General features: G+C 39.7%; 1 long non-coding RNA gene across 4 annotated transcripts in view; it reads right to left on the bottom strand.

Annotated features, from left to right (window-relative positions):
• The window catches only part of LOC129188543 (uncharacterized), a 48,757-nt gene extending 39,578 nt beyond the window's left edge, over positions 1-9,179 (bottom strand). For 2 of the 4 annotated variants that reach the window (XR_008572660.1, XR_008572662.1), the window contains exon 1: positions 6,095-6,278. This is a non-coding gene — a long non-coding RNA (uncharacterized LOC129188543). Of the gene's footprint in view, positions 1-6,094; positions 6,279-9,053 lie in introns of those variants that run through there. The other 2 variants (XR_008572661.1, XR_008572659.1) reach the window with 2 other exon arrangements.
• Between the last annotated feature and the right edge of the window lie 7,645 nt (positions 9,180-16,824).

The following is a 16,824-nucleotide window of genomic DNA, read 5'->3' as shown; positions in this document are numbered from 1 at the left end:
GAACTGCAGCAGGGCAGTAAAGCTCAAAAAGGACAGTAAAAAGGACGGTTGCATGGTCCAAACATATTTGTCATATTGTCTTACGGTAGAAAATTAAGCAACGCCTAAGAATGCAAAATGCTATGGCAATAAAAATGGTAAAAAGCAGACATATAGAAAGTTGACTGATGGAGACAATGCACCGTGGCAGGTGCTGTTGGACCAGACCAGACTCCATCTGGTGCTGAGGGCCTGAAGAGGGCCCAGACAGACACATATATTAATGTGGGAACGCCAACGTCTAGCCTGCCTGCCTGTTTGCTTGCCTCTCCGTCACTCGCCAGACTGAATTTCAATCTCAAAGCCGCCCCCCCCCCATTCCAACCCCCGTGCACCCCATTTATTACCCCGTCAGCAATGCATTCATTTCTACCACAACTGGGCAAACACTATGTGTGTGTGAGTGTGTGCTGCAATCAGAGCATATAGTAAAAAAAATAAATTGTGCTATAAATGATGGAAATTACTAAAAATGTGTCATTGCTAAGAGCCATTGTCAGTAACCCAAAATTGCGAATATGCCCCCTAGAGGTTATGGGCAATATAGGGAAAATGCCACAGCATCACTTCATACTGTAGATGGTTCACAGAGATGCTATTGACTTTGGATTTCTTCAACACTTAGTACTTTATTAGGATGGCGCAAAGTAATAGCTCGCCCGTACAAAAGAAGCTGCACAAGTTGGTTTTGATTGCGTTTGAATCGATGTCGCTCCTATTAAGTGCAACAATCTCACATTTTTAACTGGAATATTCCTATGGACTATATATAACATTAGCGTGAATGCTTTTCTCACAGCTATAACACATCACTTTGATCAAATATAACCTGTGATTGAAGACTTGTCTCTCAGTATTGTTTTAAAATGGACAATAACATTCATGAAACAGCATGAATGCTTTTTTCATAGAATATATACACTTTTATGGACAGTGACAAGTATGGATGCTTGTCTCCAGACATTGATACATTTGTATGCAATACAAGTGTGAATTCTTGTCTCTCAGCATGGACAGATTGTTGTTGGACAAAGCAAAACCTTAATTCTCTCAGCACTGACAATCATTTTTAAGAATATGATTAATGTCAATGCTTGTCTCTCAGCATTTACACTTTTTTTGACGAACAATAAAATTGAGTCTTAATGGCTGTATAATATATACTGTGTAATGGTTGTCTTTCAGCAATAACATTCTTTTGGCAGAAAACGTAAATATTTGTCTCTCAGCACTGACAATATTGTTTTCAGAATACCGTTAGTATGAACACTTGTCTCTCAGCAGTCACACTTTGCGGACGGGCAATAACATTAGTCTTATTGGTTGTCTCTGAGCATTAATACTCCTTTGACAAAAAAAAATAACTGTAGTGAATGTTTGTTTCCTACCATTTACATATTTTTTGGCAGAAAATAATGCAACTTGTCTCTCAGACTGCAGTGCTAATGCTTGTCTCTCAGCATTCACACTTTTTTTGATGGACAGCAATAACATCCATTCAGCAGAAAAAAACCCTGAGTGAATGCTTGTCTCTCAGCATCCACACATTTTTGGGACAAAAACCTGAGTGAATGTTTGTCTTTCAGCATGTAAACATGATTTCTGAGGGAAAAAAATGCTATGCTTGATATTTGCCTCAACACTGACAATATTGTTTTAATACTATTTGTGTCAATATCAGCATTCACACATTTGTGACATACAGTACCAGTGAAAAGTGTGAATGATTGCCTCTCATCATATTAAACATGTGCGTGTATACAATGACACACAATGAAAATTAAGCATTAGCGAGAGCACTAGCTTGGCTAACACTACCTCCATCTCCATTAGTGACCCTGAGATGCTACAATATGTTATATATATATAATACAATGCTATACAGCTGCAGTTCAGCAGTAGCAGCAATAACACTGCATATAGCCTGTTTAAAATTCAATATGGTCTTATAACAATACATGCAGAGCAGAACCAGCAAGAGCTTCTTTTCCGCCTCAAATGATGGGCAGCATCATAAAAAAGGTGGTGCTGGCTGACCCTGTCCTGTCTAATCTTGCCTCCAAAATCTGCTCCTGTACATCATGCACAGACATCAAGGCATTTGTGCATACCGACAGTAGGTATACCACAGCATAATGTACGACATGACACAGGGATGCTGGAAGGCGCCCTGCATTTGACTGAAAAGGGCCTCATGCAGGATTGATACCCTGGATACTCTCACATGTGGCAAGGTTCCTAAATCCCCTTAAAAATCATATGTGGGAAAGCTTGTCCACTGCTCCTTTATTGAGTGCAATGTATGCAAAAACAGTATCTTATTTTAGGTGACTCAACACATGGCCATGGATCTAGCTAAATCCTGCAATCAATGCCTTTACTTTATCACACGTGACTCATATTGCCATGAAATATATGCAGACCTGATGAGATTATAGACAACACCAACTTCAAGATGAACCAGCAAATAAGAGCAGCCAAACTAGAATCCCACAACAAAACCTACACATACATTGGAAAATCACGAGTTAGGAAGTGCGCCAATGGCCTTTTTCTCGCTTGGTTCAATGGATTTGATGGAGGTGGGTGGGTGCGCTGGTGGAGCACGTGACTGCCAGCAGTGGTCCAATCAAACGCATCTCTCCTCAAACATCCGTGATCATTTCATTTCTAGCATACAACAGTACAATGCATGGAATAATAGAATGCATGCATGTTCGTGCATGAAGCACCTCCTACATGAGTGTAACCTCTCCCCACTGCACAGCATGGGACAAATGCACACCGCCATGACTCCCCCTTTTATGTATTGTTTAGGTGCTCCAGTCCAGGTTTCACCGGCTTATATATACGCATCCAAAAGCGGGACTGGATAAATGAAGGAAGGAGGCGTATCTTCTTCTCCATGCGATCCACGCGGTGTGTTTCCTCATCCCTCCACGGTGGCTTCATCATCGCTCCATCCAGCCATCATTCGCATCCATTCTCGCATTCCACGGGGCGTGACGACCGCGGGACTAGTTTCTACATTCGGTTCTCTAGCTTTATGATATTGCATAAACTCATACAGCTAGATAACCAAAGAGAAAAACTAGCCCACGTCTCTTAAAGGAGCCGCCGGCGTCAAGGCTGCTGCGTGGTGGTGGTGGTCACATGGAGGGAGCCATTGCGTCCCCCTCCCTCTCCCTCCCTCTCTCCCTCCCTCTCCCACTTGAAGCATAAAGAGGCGTTCAATGGCAATTATTATTATCAGACATGATACCTGCGCGAATATGAGGGGAGTGAGCACGTAGCGAAAAAACAAACGTGACGTCACGGAGGGTGACATCATCAGTATCATCATCATCAAGGCGCGAGTTGCCCACGTGGAGCATGTGCAAGGTGATGCTGATGATGTCACACTCATTTGTCATCATCAGACACGCTATGATAACAAAGTGTATCATGTATCCACTCTTTGCCTTTAAACTATCGCAACAAACAAGTGTTGTGTTAAATGCCACCTTACATCGACCCCATTCCACGCACACACACACGCACACACACCACCTTCCAGAGTGGATTAATCCACAACAAACTATATGGCACACAGCTAAATGTCAACACCACAGGAGCAAGTGCATCATCGCTAATCGTGGCCAAAATACTGCGTATAGAGCACGGTGTTGATAATATTTGGATTAATAATATAGTAAAAACTATATAAATGCTTTGTTATTTTGTCTTACATGTTGCTGATTGTTCATTTTGGAGCCACCTTATTTCATAACATACGACAGTTAACAAAAAAGTTAAGCTCCACCAGGCTTCCATACAGCGGGTACAGTCCGACATCCAGTCCGGGCTGGGAGGCTCCCTCCCTGGCCTGACCCAGTCGTAGTGGCCGGCAACCCACGTGGCGCAGGGTCGGTGCCGAATGAAAAGGCAAAACCCCTCATAATGCGAGACACTAGCCAATGTGTGCATTGTTTTTAAGAAGTAAAATGCAGGTACATTTAAAATTGGCAAGTATAAGATATGGGGTACCTGCAGCAAAGCTGGGGAAGTGGGGGCAAGCTTAAGGAGGAAATACAGAGTCTCAAAAGAGGCCTCGGAGGTCACACATGCGGACAACAATCAGCATGCACTTTTCACATATGGGGATAGGTATTTTTAATACAAACAAACCTGCTCTCGAGACACGAATGTCCAAATAATCACAATGTACTGACAACTCGAAAATCCAATTTACAGTTGATACATGGACATTACAAGACATCCACAGACCATTCAGTATGCTCACTAAAAGTGTTAATATTACATTCATATATTTATCATGACAGAGAGGCAACTTTGCTGTTAATTTGACAAGACTAAACACACACGGTCTAACACAGTCAATCATTCAAATGCTCAATATTTTTCCCCTCAATAATATGAATTTTGCCTGTAATAACAGACATTAAGGGCAAAGTGGCACCTTCACTAAAAACATTTAGGACGCAAAAAGGTATTTTATTTATGGGTTTGTGTGAAATGTCTTCAAATGTTCACTCAAAATTAATTGAAATGATACCGAATTTTAAATGAAATGGAAATGTTACAACATATTATGATGTAATTTATGTACAGTGTATGTCTCTCAATTTAATAGAATTATTCAAATGTCAGTTTCCGACAGGCTCCTCTCTAAAGAATAAAAATAAACTAAAAACAGAAAATATCAAGCATGATTGTTTAACTTGTTTGTGATCAGATTTTTAAAAATTAGATATCTTTAAAAAAGTGAAGGATATAAGCAAACTACTCCAGCTACGTCACATCCCATCAAACAGACGTACAGTTCAAAGATAGCACGTGCATGCACGCCCTCGCCTTGATTAAAGTCCTGTCTTGGTTTTCTATATTGTTCAAAAATAATTGTTGCTAACACGTAAATAATGTTTGAAAATGGGGCCTCTGGAGAACTCAACGATCACTGTCCATGGTGCTGAAACATACGTTCAAAATGCTCTTCTATCAGTAACTTTGGAACGTTGGTTAAAAACGACAATAATTTAGCATTTTTAAATGCAAAATGTGTTGTATATATATTATGACTGTGCTGATGTAAAAGCTGTAAAATATGTAAAAGAAAAAAACAACAAAACAACAAAAACAAACGAATTAAATAGTAATTCTTGTTTTAAAGAAAAAAGCAAACAAACTGTTGTATGTAGTAAAAATTAGTACTGTTCAACTGGTTTAACATGAGTCAGAATTTCTACCCAAATGTTTTTTGATACTGTGTATCAATATACAATAATTAATTATACTGTACAATAGGCCTGCACCTGTTGCACGAAGAAAAAAAGATAAAAAGAATAGAAAGACAAGAAAGGAAAATGTTTTGTTTTAAAAAAAATGCCAGTATAATACGATGCATCTATATTCAATACAGCCACTAGAGTAATATATAAGGATTAAGGGGAAATAATTATTTTGCTTTTAGAATAACAATAAATATCAATAGTTGGATTGTATGTGGTCCAAATGGTGTATTTTGAAACTTAGCTATTCCATAGTGTGTTTGCATATTGCTTTCCTCTATTTACACAAGTAAAAATATTATTCTATTATATTATTCTGAATGTAAACCAAGCAATAATGCTTTAGGTTGCGATTGGCTAAAAACACCCAACAGCAAGTAATTAAATCACACTGGCGCTTCGGAGGAAAAAAAAATCCCACCAATAAGTGCCATGTGGAGGATATAAAAAAAGAGAAAGAAAAGAGTCAACATCAAGTTCAACAACGTGCTGTCGCTCATTAGCATCACAATAGTGTCTGGCAGGCAACACACACGCACACACATACACACACAGTGAGAGGTTGTGTGGGTGCGTCAAGGGGAACATTTTCCCAGGCTCTGCTAACAATCGCACAACTATTTGCTTTACAAACCCAGACTCTGAGGGGTGGGGGGCCCTCAAGGGGGGGCCGCGGCACTCATCATCAACACCTAATGCACGTCACTGACTTCCAAGTGTCCATCATATACCTCAATAATAAGAATAAGAATCTAAATACTACTTACATGTGTACGTGACGTTATTGGGTAAATCCATCATAATCAAGTCCCGTCTGTATTTTAATTAGTTTTAAAGTCCAGAGTTAGCCAAGCCTTCATTAGTGTTGCTAAACGTAGCTTTAGCATCATGGTTTGCTAGCATCCAGCATCGCCACATCCGAGGGAGCGAGTGTGCGTGGCGTGGATGTTGCGTCTTGTAGGTCCACCTCTCTCTCTCTCTCCCAGTCTCCCCCCTCTCCCTCTCCCTCTCTTCCACCCGCCTCCCCTCATCTCTTTGGTCGCCGTTTTGACGCAAGCACCTCCCTAAAACACTCGTCCATGCCTCCATCCCCACCTATTCGTGGTACCAGGTGGCGGGAACGTGAACCCGGAAGTTGCTGATCTGGATTTATTAAAAATACGATTTTATATAAGTAACTACAAATGTCTGCTTTCTGGATGCTAATCTTAAAACATGTATAAAAAAATCCGGAACGCAAAAAAGGTGGACGTATAACAGCATGATGACGTCAGCTTCGAAGTGCTCGTGACAGGCGTATACGCTGTTTCGTATTTATTTAAAAATAAAATGCTTTCTCTAAAAACAAGGCAATAAATCAACATTTTAATACACGTGTTTCCCATTCATTTAGAGCATTGGCACATTTGATAATGATTACGGTGTTAAATACTGCATACAGGTCACGGCTGCCCACAAGCAATGAACATTCATTGGTCACAGCCATGTTTGTTATTGTGGTGGTCGTGGTGAACCACTGATTATACAACAAAGCTGTTTCTAATGTTTTTTTTGCCATACTCATGTAGACAAATAACCGAAATATTAGGACCAGCATGCGTATGATGCAGTGCACTTTTAAAGCACTATTAACAAACATTGAAACGGTTTCTATCAAAAAGTTTTATTAAAAGGCAGAATTTTGGATGAAGTTGGAGACCCCTGCAGTAGACTGTGCTGGTGCACCTAATAAAGTGGCAATGCAACAGTTAATAAATACTAATAATATTACACATCCCCGTTAATACGTTAAACGTGCATGACTGACTGGTTTTGGTTGTTTGTGACCTTCGGTTTCCACAGTTAAGCAATTCAACGACCATCGTCAACGCGACCAACGGCGACATCTACTGGTGAAACGCAGCACTGCACAACACCACAAGGCCGAACTAGAGAAAGATGGCCTTCATTCAAACCACAGCACGTTCATTAGCCATTCAAATTGTTTCCAAATAAACGGAACAGCTAAAACATCATGCAAATGAAAAAAATATATATATAGCAGATAAAATGATTCAGATCGAAACTGAAGTCTGTTAAGCCGAAAATGGAGGAGGCCTGAAGCAGTTTCTGATCCAAAATTAAAAGAGTGCATGAATATTTTTTCACAATTACCATATACAAATAATTTAAAAGCAATTAAAAAAAATGTTAGGTTTAATGAGTCGGTGCTATGTGTTTTACATCAGCCTTTGAAGACGACTGGATTTCTCAAGGGCGCGGAGGTACAGTGTCTTCATTTACATAAGCACTAAAATTACTCGCTAGCTATTTTGAATGTCATTGTACGTGTGAGAAAGAATCCGTCGCCTTTAGCTTTAAAATAAAGGCGTTAATTTGATTTTTTTTCCCAATAATTATTTCGATCGTGAATAAATGTTAGATGCTGAGGTTTGGAAAGCAGTGGCAATAACAGCAATAATATTTGACCAACGTACGTAAAAAAACACAAATCGGTATTTTCGTGGGTATTTAAAAAAAATATAAATTATATTTAGAAAGACAGCAATGTAGGAAATGTCTGGAATAAGATTCAAGAATAGGCTTAATGATACAATTTAGGCCAAAATAGGTTCGTTAAATAAATCCACAGCATCAAGGTATAACGTTGTTTTTTTCAAATAAACGTTCCGTTTCTTCAAGTAAAAATCTTCAACTGAAAAAATGGAAAATATATTTTTAAATTTTTACTGATTCTTTATCAATTTTATTTATTTATATTTTATTCTTAAAAACGTCATTATTGTTATTGTTATCACATTATTGTTAGCTTCAATTTGACTTTCCCCCTCAATAACTCAAATTGTCATTTCCATCCATGTAGTCACTTGTAAATTCCTTGTTACACATGCTGATGATTAATTGTTCAATTTATGGTAAATGTTTTACTTTTTAATAATTAGCTATGCTTTGGACTTATTTGTATCTGTTATGTATTTCATTTAGATGTTTGTTTTTGTGTCTATGCTAACATGCTATTAGACCGGACTCGTTAATTTGCAATAACGATAAGCTTATATATTTTTAAATCAACATTTGAGTGCAGGGTATTCACAAAGACATTACACAGTTGCAGGTTTGCCCTAAATTTAGCAATTAATTGTGTTAATTCTGTCTTATCATGAGTCAGAACGCATGAATAATAGCTATAATAATAATAACAATAATAATATGCGACCAATTCAAGTGAACACCTCTGGGAATTGTAATGGCGGCCCTTCAAAAGAAGCTTGACCTGATATGGAGACGGCAGGGTCAAAGGTCACATGCGGGAAGTCCAACAGGGAGCAAATATTTCTGTCTCTGTCACGCATCCAAAATGACCAAGCAGAGTAATGGAAGGTGTCCACAACTGGACGGAATGTCATAAATGTTATAAACGATCAAAAGAAATCAAGAGAGCATTTTGATGAGACATCAGAATAAAAGGAGAATAGAAAGAGCAGAGGTTTCCCAGCAGAAAGAGGACGAAATGTGCACCGAGATGGTAAAGGAGAGTGGAGATGCTGCAGAAAAGAGCAGATCAAAGACATCCAGCACAAACTATTTAGAGAACGTGCAAGGCTAATAGAGACATTCAAAAGACCCAAGGCCGTGCACTATTACAGCATTCTTTAGGCTCAGTGATTGACACAGAATGCGCAAGAATACAAGAAGAAACAGGTAAGAACACATGCTAGGACTTACAATTGTGAGGGAGGAAGAAAGAAGAAGAAAGGAGAGCTTCTCATCCATGCTCATCCATGGCCACGTTCAACCAGACTAGTTTTTCTCGAAGCTTCCCTGGCTTAATTGGGGACAGGCTGAATTTTATGCAAATGACACCAGTCTGGACGACCCGGTGCTCTGTGAAAAGGACGAGGAGGAGGGGGGGGGGGGAGCAAAGGGCCAAAGTCTCGCCTCTTTTCCCAGGCAATTCCGTCAGTCAAGTTCAAGCACATTCACAATGGCCTTGAATGCCCACAGCAGATTGATTGGGGGTGCTGGTGGTGGGCTAGGCTACAGGGTGAGGTATACTCCCCCCCCCACACACACACATACACACACACGCAGGGTGTAGTTAGCGATTCTAGCCCGTAGATTCATTAGGTTTTGTCCAGCAAAGAGGTGAGACCATGCAGTTATGTTGAATTTTCTCCATGAAAGATGGGGAAAAATGGAAAGAACGCTCACTCTGAAAATGCTTTTTTTTAAGCGGAGGAAATAAATTAAATGATAGAGTGGAAAGAACGTCTGAATTTGGCACAACATTCATGAGTACAAAAAATGAAATGCGGCATGAGTTTTCAGAGATTATCAAAGACTTCAATGGCATTTTTCCCATAGGAAATAATGTAAGGTGAAAAATGAACATCATAATACCTTCATTAACTGTATATGTAATGTTATTAGTGACATTTTAACATTCTTAACAGTCGTACTGTGTAATAAAACAAAAATGAAAGACAAACTTGGTGTTTGCAGCATGACAAGAGTTTGTACTCCGAGTTTAGTTTGACTTTTGAGGATTCATTTGGCAGAAATTGTGCCTGAACTTCAAATTTGTAGGACTTTGGAGGCGTTCGTTTTTAACGTAGTCAATATAATAAAAGCAAAATGAAGTAAAGTTATTCACGTTGTAAGATTTGTAATGGTTTGGGCGGCCATATTGTCGTGTTTTATAGGTATTGCTGGAATTTATACCTGGTGTGTAGTAGGAGTCTCACGATCCACTCAGCTCATGGGACGAGATGATACACGGTATTGGGTTCACTAGAACAAGACAAGACGGTATTTTAATATTACTTTTAACAAAACTACAATGACGAAATACAGTATAGGACTGGACAAACTGACTTTTTTTTAGTTAACTGAGTCACAGAATAATGCACTTATATTTTGAAATGTTTTATAACTTTGCATGCATGACCTTTTACCTGTTGAACATCTTTGCACAACATGAAACAAGGTAAAATAATGACAACAGTTGTAGCTGCTACTACTAATTAGGGACGCTCCGATCAGGGTTTTATTGGGATCATCCATGCGTGAGATCGGCCGATACCAATACCGATCACATGGATTAACTGTAGATTTTTCAGTTCATTTATGTGGTATTGGCCAAGGGCGCCATTAGACAATTCCAAGGGACCCCTCATGGCAAATAGGTAATTATTAAAAAACTAAACTTTTGGGTGGATTCATTGTCTTTTTTTTGGCCTTTATTTGTGTGAAATGATTTGTGTACTATTTGACACAAACCTGAATTTAATTTGCATGTTTTGGAGTAGATAACAAGATCATTTAAGATAACAAAATGTACAGAACAAAATAATACAAATAATACAATACAAATAAATATCTTTGTTAAGTAGATGTCTTGCTTGTTTGTTTTAAAAACAAAATGTCATTGTGGTAAAAAGTCATATTTGGAGTCCGAAAACCAGAAGCTAGGCGGCTAACTCTAGCTGGAGGGCTAGCTAGCTGCCGCCACTGACAGCTAGGCAAAGCGTGGAAGCAAAGATGCAAGATAAGTCAAACGGCAATATGTTTGATAAGGGAGTTATCAAACACGCTGACATAGATGGTGTCAAACTGAATCCATGAGGTTTTACAGACTAGTTTTGATTCTTGCGGCAATACGGGACAATGTGCGTCCGTTAATATGGGTCAATATGGGTGTTTGCAACCCTATGTGACACAGCACACATGTAGGGTTTGCCGCAACAAGCTGACCGTTTTTTGAGATTTATTGGCATATGCCCATCAAGTGTTTTTTACGCAAATCTAACGATATTGATCGGTGGCCGATCGATCGGAGAATCCCTACTACCAGTCATTTATATATGAAGTTACATAAAGACACGTAAAACACATTACAGTTAGCTTTATGTTTACACTAGTGCCGTACAAAGAATTAGGTCCAAATTAGATTACTATCCCACATGTTGATAGAAATCATAAGCAGCAATTGTGTTTTGATCTGACAAATCTGAAGTAACTTTGATCCATTGTAGAATCACTATAGCTTCCGCCTGGACAATCAAACCGCACCGCAACTCTGACAGAAAAAACGGTCACATGTCAAGAGCGAATGAAATTGGGAACATCAAGTGCAGGTAGCGATGCAAGGTTTACGCAAAGCACTCGAAGGAAAACTGCAGTGTTTTTTGGAATTTCGCCCATCATCCGCAATCCTTATGTGAGACACAAACACATATGTCTTTCTCTTTTCTGTGTGTTTTAAAAATGTTACTAAAAACAAACAGATAAAAAGACAGAACGAAGAATCCATGTAATGGGAAACACATATTCCGACTATACAGCCTTCTGAAAAAAACTCTAAAAAGTGCCAACAATGCTCCATTTACATATAATGTCATGTGCATATTAATCAATTAATCAACATTATTATTGTTATTATCATTATTAACATTGTTACGCTGATCGAACCACTTTAATGGCATATTCACACCGTGCCACACGACACCGGCTAGCTATTAGCCAGTTAGCACCTAGCATCACTACATACTCGCCCGCAGCGCATCACAATGCGCTCACAACACCTCAAGCGTCTACCGAAGGGTAGAGCTACAGTACATATTGCAGCTGCTGTTGTGTTTTTATTTTTGAATTTGGAAAAGTTCGTTTCTATGTTGCTGTGTGAAATCAATGCGCCCAGGAAGGAAGTTCCGGTAATGCTTAAAAGGACCAAAATACGACAAAATACTGTAAGTATTACATGTTATCATGAATGTACCTGTTACTACTACTTATTGGTCACATAAAACCTCGTTGGAGAGTTTTTGGAGGTGTTTTAATAGCGGTCTGTGTCGGCAGCATAGGTGTGTCCCATTGTGTGCATTAATGAGCTGTCATGTGTGTCCATGTCTCACACAAGGATTGCGGATGATGGGCAAAATTCCCACAAAAGTGCAGTTTTCCTTTAATGTGCTGCCACTTTCACATCAGGTGACGGAAAATGAAAGCAGCATCTCCACAGAGCTTGTCAGCAGAAGGAAGCGTGTGAAATGCTTTAAAACTTCCTGGTAGATGGTTGTGTCGACAGCGGACTTGAGAAAACACAGTCGACCAACACCAGCAGATGACGCGGCGGCCAGAATCATCACTGACTGTGGAAAGTTCACACCGGACTTCAAGCAATGTGGATTCTGTGTTTCTCCACTCTTCTTCCAGACTCTGAGACCTTGATTTCCAAAAGACATGCAACATTTAGTTTCGTCTGACGTTGACTCTGATTCGGAAGTGGCTTGACAGAGGTATGCGACATTTGCGGCCCATGTCTCAGATTCATCTTTAGCGGTGACCTTTTATGGTTTAGCCTCCTTGTGGAGGGTCTGAATGACTACCTTCTGGACTTCTGTCAAGTCAGCAGTCTTCCTCGTGATTGTGTGGCCTACTGACCCAAATTGAGAGACCATTTCAAGGCGCAGGAAACCTTCGCAGGTGTTTTGAGTTCATGAGATGTAGGGTGTGACACCACGACTTCCTAAAACTGAACTTTTTCTTTTTCTCATTTTCTGAGACACTGAATTTTGCGTTTTCGTGATCTGTAAGCCATAATCATCCAACCTGCAACGTGCAATGAACTGTGTGGAATGAATCTATATAATATATGGGGCTCACCTTCCGAAATGACAAAAAATCTTGAACTATTTAAATATTTTGAGATGTACATGTAGTAGACACTTTCTACATTTGAGTGGCAGGCTGCAATCCCTGAAGGAACATTTTCTCTGTCACTCTCACAAGCTTTAATCTCATCGTGCGTGTTAATTCCAACTCAGTGTGACAGCGAAGGCCCTTCACGGCTGGTTCCCATAGCTCCGTCTGCTAGGCTAGACACAAAAAGGAGGCAGCGAAATGAAGGGAGGGTGTAAAACAACCATGGTGGGAGTATCCTTTGATGGGAAACATTTGCATATATTCAAATCAGCCTTAAAAAAAAAAAGACATGCGCTCCAAACAAAGGCGAGCCAATGACAGGGCTGCATCCTCGCCCGGGGCTTGACGACAGGCGGCAGTATCCCAGCAGCGCCCTGGGAGAGACGCAGGGTAGCGGTGTGGGAACCGAGAGGCCCCCCGAGCCGGGCAGAGGGAGGGGGAGCCACTTGTAGCCCGGCGTGAATTTACATTTTATTTGTGTCCATTCTTCACTCAGTAATTTGCGGCTGGCCGCTCACTAGCCACAGATGGCTAGCACGGTGGCAGGATTAGCATTTGTGTCTGAGATGAGAATGGAAGATGCTGTGTGTGTGTGTGTGTGTGTGTGTGTGTGTTTGTGTGTGTAGTTGTGCTGTTTTTCGACATATCTCCTAAAGAAGGGGTGTCCAAACCTTTTCCGCAGAGGGCCGCATACAGAACACATGAAGGACAAGGGGCCACTTTGATACATTTTGCATATTGAAGATGCTAAAACCAATGCAATGTAGATCAATCTGTGCTAAGCTATCGGAACAAAATGATGACTTCTTGGCTTTGTGTTGTAGGCAACAAAGCAAAATAGTGCTATATCTAATAATACTGTATCTCACTCATAATTAACTTTTTTTTATATTTTTAGAATATGCAGAGAGCCATTAAACAAACTGGGGGCCAAAAATGACCTCATGTTCTTCTTCCGACCGCTTGAGACTATCACAACGACGGTCCTGCAGGTTGCATCAGTGCTACCAATCGACCATCAATTCCAAAAACACAATGCTTAATCAGTTACTCCATTATGATACACATCTCTATTTGTTATAATAAATATCATAATTGGTGTGTAGATGTTTGGTCTCTGTATTAAAATATTTGGCAAATGGTCAACAACAAAAATAGAATAAGATAAGATTTTACACTGGCCATTTTTTAATGAGGTATAATTTGTAAAAAAAAAAACAACAACAACGACAACACATCCTGTCAAATATTTGTTATAGGTTGTTTTTTTTGGGGCTCAATGGCTCATTATAAACGCGGTAAAGTGTGATAATAACCAAATAACCAGTAATTGAATTTACTGCCATAGAGAAAAGGGTCTGACTGGCCAGTAAAATTTGAGCAATACATTTAATTACCTACAAAAACCTAAATTTACCAAACAATGGCACATTTTACTTACTATTTTTACTAGTATTCATCTTCCAAGTAATTTGCTTTATTTTAGTTTTATCACATTTTCTTCATCAACATTTAACTGCGTACTTTTACAACAGCTGGGAATGGCAAAATGTTACTTAAAAGATTCATTGTACAGTTAATAAATGTTCTATGATAGTGACAATTTAACCTTGGAACAGATTAATTCACTTACATTTTTCCTATATTAAATTTTGTATGTGCCTGTTTACTAAGCTTTAGTTAGCTGTATGTAATTAAATATAATTGTTATAAAGATTACATTTAAAAAGGGTATTTTATTCAAATGTAACAATTATTTGTTATTGTAGTACACAATTTGATTACTGTTTCTGTTGAATATAAAATCATTGTAGTATGCAGTGCCCTCCAGGAGTATTGGATCAGTGAGGCCAATCCTTTTATTTTTGCTGTAGACTGAAAACATTTAGGACCAGAAAGCAACAGGTGTGTTTTGTTGCCCAGGTGTGTCCTATTACTGTGCATTGCTTATTCATTCAGTAAACGGCACTGAATGTCTACGCTCAGTTTCAGATTGAGTAGAATAGCTTTTGCCTGTGTAGACTGCATTTAGAGGTGAAAACGACATGAAAATATGAGTAAAAAACAAGCAATTGAAGCAATTGTGAATCCGAGAAAAGATGAAAAATCAAACAGAACCATTGAACAAACATTGGACAGAACCAGAATAACCATTTGGAATGTCCTGAAGAAGAAGTACTAAGTGACATATAAAATTAACATAAGTAATATAAAAAACACGAGCTGCTTTTTATGCCAATAATGATATTGAGTGACAGCAACAAGCTTGCTAGCTCAGTATGTCCGTGGTCTGGAATTATTTCCATGTTTCGCCTTCAAATTGAAAATATGCAATTTGCAGTGAGTGTAAAGCGCCGCGAGAGGGAAGTGAAGTATCATCCTTTAATATTTCTAATTTAATATCACACCTCAGGAAGAATAACTCTGAGTCACATTGAGCTAGAGCTCCTGCAGCAAAATAATAAGCGACCGGAGACGTGCTGATTGAACCTAGTTTATAATTTCACTGACTGTATTAATCCAGGCCGCACGGTGGCTGACTGGTTATCACAGAGTCACACAGGCCACACAGTCAGGAGATCGGGAAGATCTGGGTTCGAATCTCCCCGTGCGTGCACAGGTTTTCTCCGGGTAGTCCAGTTTCCTCCCACATTCCAAAAACATGCATGTTAGGTTAATTGGCGACTCTAAATTGTCCATAGGTATGAATGTGAGCGTGAATGGTTGTTTGTCTAGCGGGTGTACCCCGCCTCTCGGCCAAAGTCAGCTGGGATGGGCTCCAGCATACCCCCGCAACCCTAATGAGGATAAGCGGCATAGAAAACGGATGGATGGATGTATTAATCCAGAGTGAGAGAAAGAGAGTCATAATTTGCACTTTACTTTGTTCTTATACTGACCCTTGTGCCACATAGAAAAGTGCAGCTTTCCCAACTGTGTAATTGCCAGCATTATTTAATTGGATTCTTATTTGTGAAGCTATTAAGTCTAGCCTGTGTTACTTGTCGATATCAGTATTGGAAATGAAGTGCTGGACAATATCGGTAAACACTCCCCTTGAGAACACCTGCAGGTGGATCTGATATCGGATCTGATATTGGTAAGAAAGACATCTTTACCATAAAGGGTTAAAGAAGACCTCAGCTACTTAAAAGTTAAAAGTTGCACTTGTAATTAAAACGTAAACCGCTCCACTTCCCCCCTCCTCGCACATTAATTTGCCTCGGGGCATGGCCTGCAGCAGCATCAACCAGGCAATTTATACCTCGCGGAAGTGTTAATTTAATGTAATATATGTTTACAGACGCCTGCCTGCTGGTGCATGGAAAGCCACCAGAGCTGATGCAGTGACTGCTCTCATCGCCAACGTCACGCTCTTGTGCCCAAATGCACGAGGGGGCGAAAGGATCAGGCCCAAGCAGGAGGAACGCTACCAATTAGTAGGAAAGTAGGGATTCAACATTAAATTGGGTAGACCACCCAGATAAAAAAAGAGGAATGCGAATGCTCCAACACCTATTTGAATCGGGTGAATGGATTTGAGGAGAAGGTCCTCAGGGGCCACGCTGGTGCAAAGACTCTGCACTATTGGAGGCCTCCGCATTAGTAGAGGATGAGCTGACATTAAGATGCATTCACAGGCAGGCCAGGCTGTGTGTTTATAGCTGCACGGACAATTGTTAATAACAACCAACAATAGTTAAACTCCTCAATAATATAATAAAAGAATACACATTCTCATAACTTGGTAAATAATGGAAACATAGGCCATGACTACAAGTATGATGATATT

Source organism: Dunckerocampus dactyliophorus, chromosome 10, assembly GCF_027744805.1.
Source record: "Dunckerocampus dactyliophorus isolate RoL2022-P2 chromosome 10, RoL_Ddac_1.1, whole genome shotgun sequence".
In the NCBI taxonomy this organism is placed as follows: domain Eukaryota; kingdom Metazoa; phylum Chordata; class Actinopteri; order Syngnathiformes; family Syngnathidae; genus Dunckerocampus; species Dunckerocampus dactyliophorus.
This window is presented reverse-complemented; position numbering and strand designations above follow the sequence as displayed.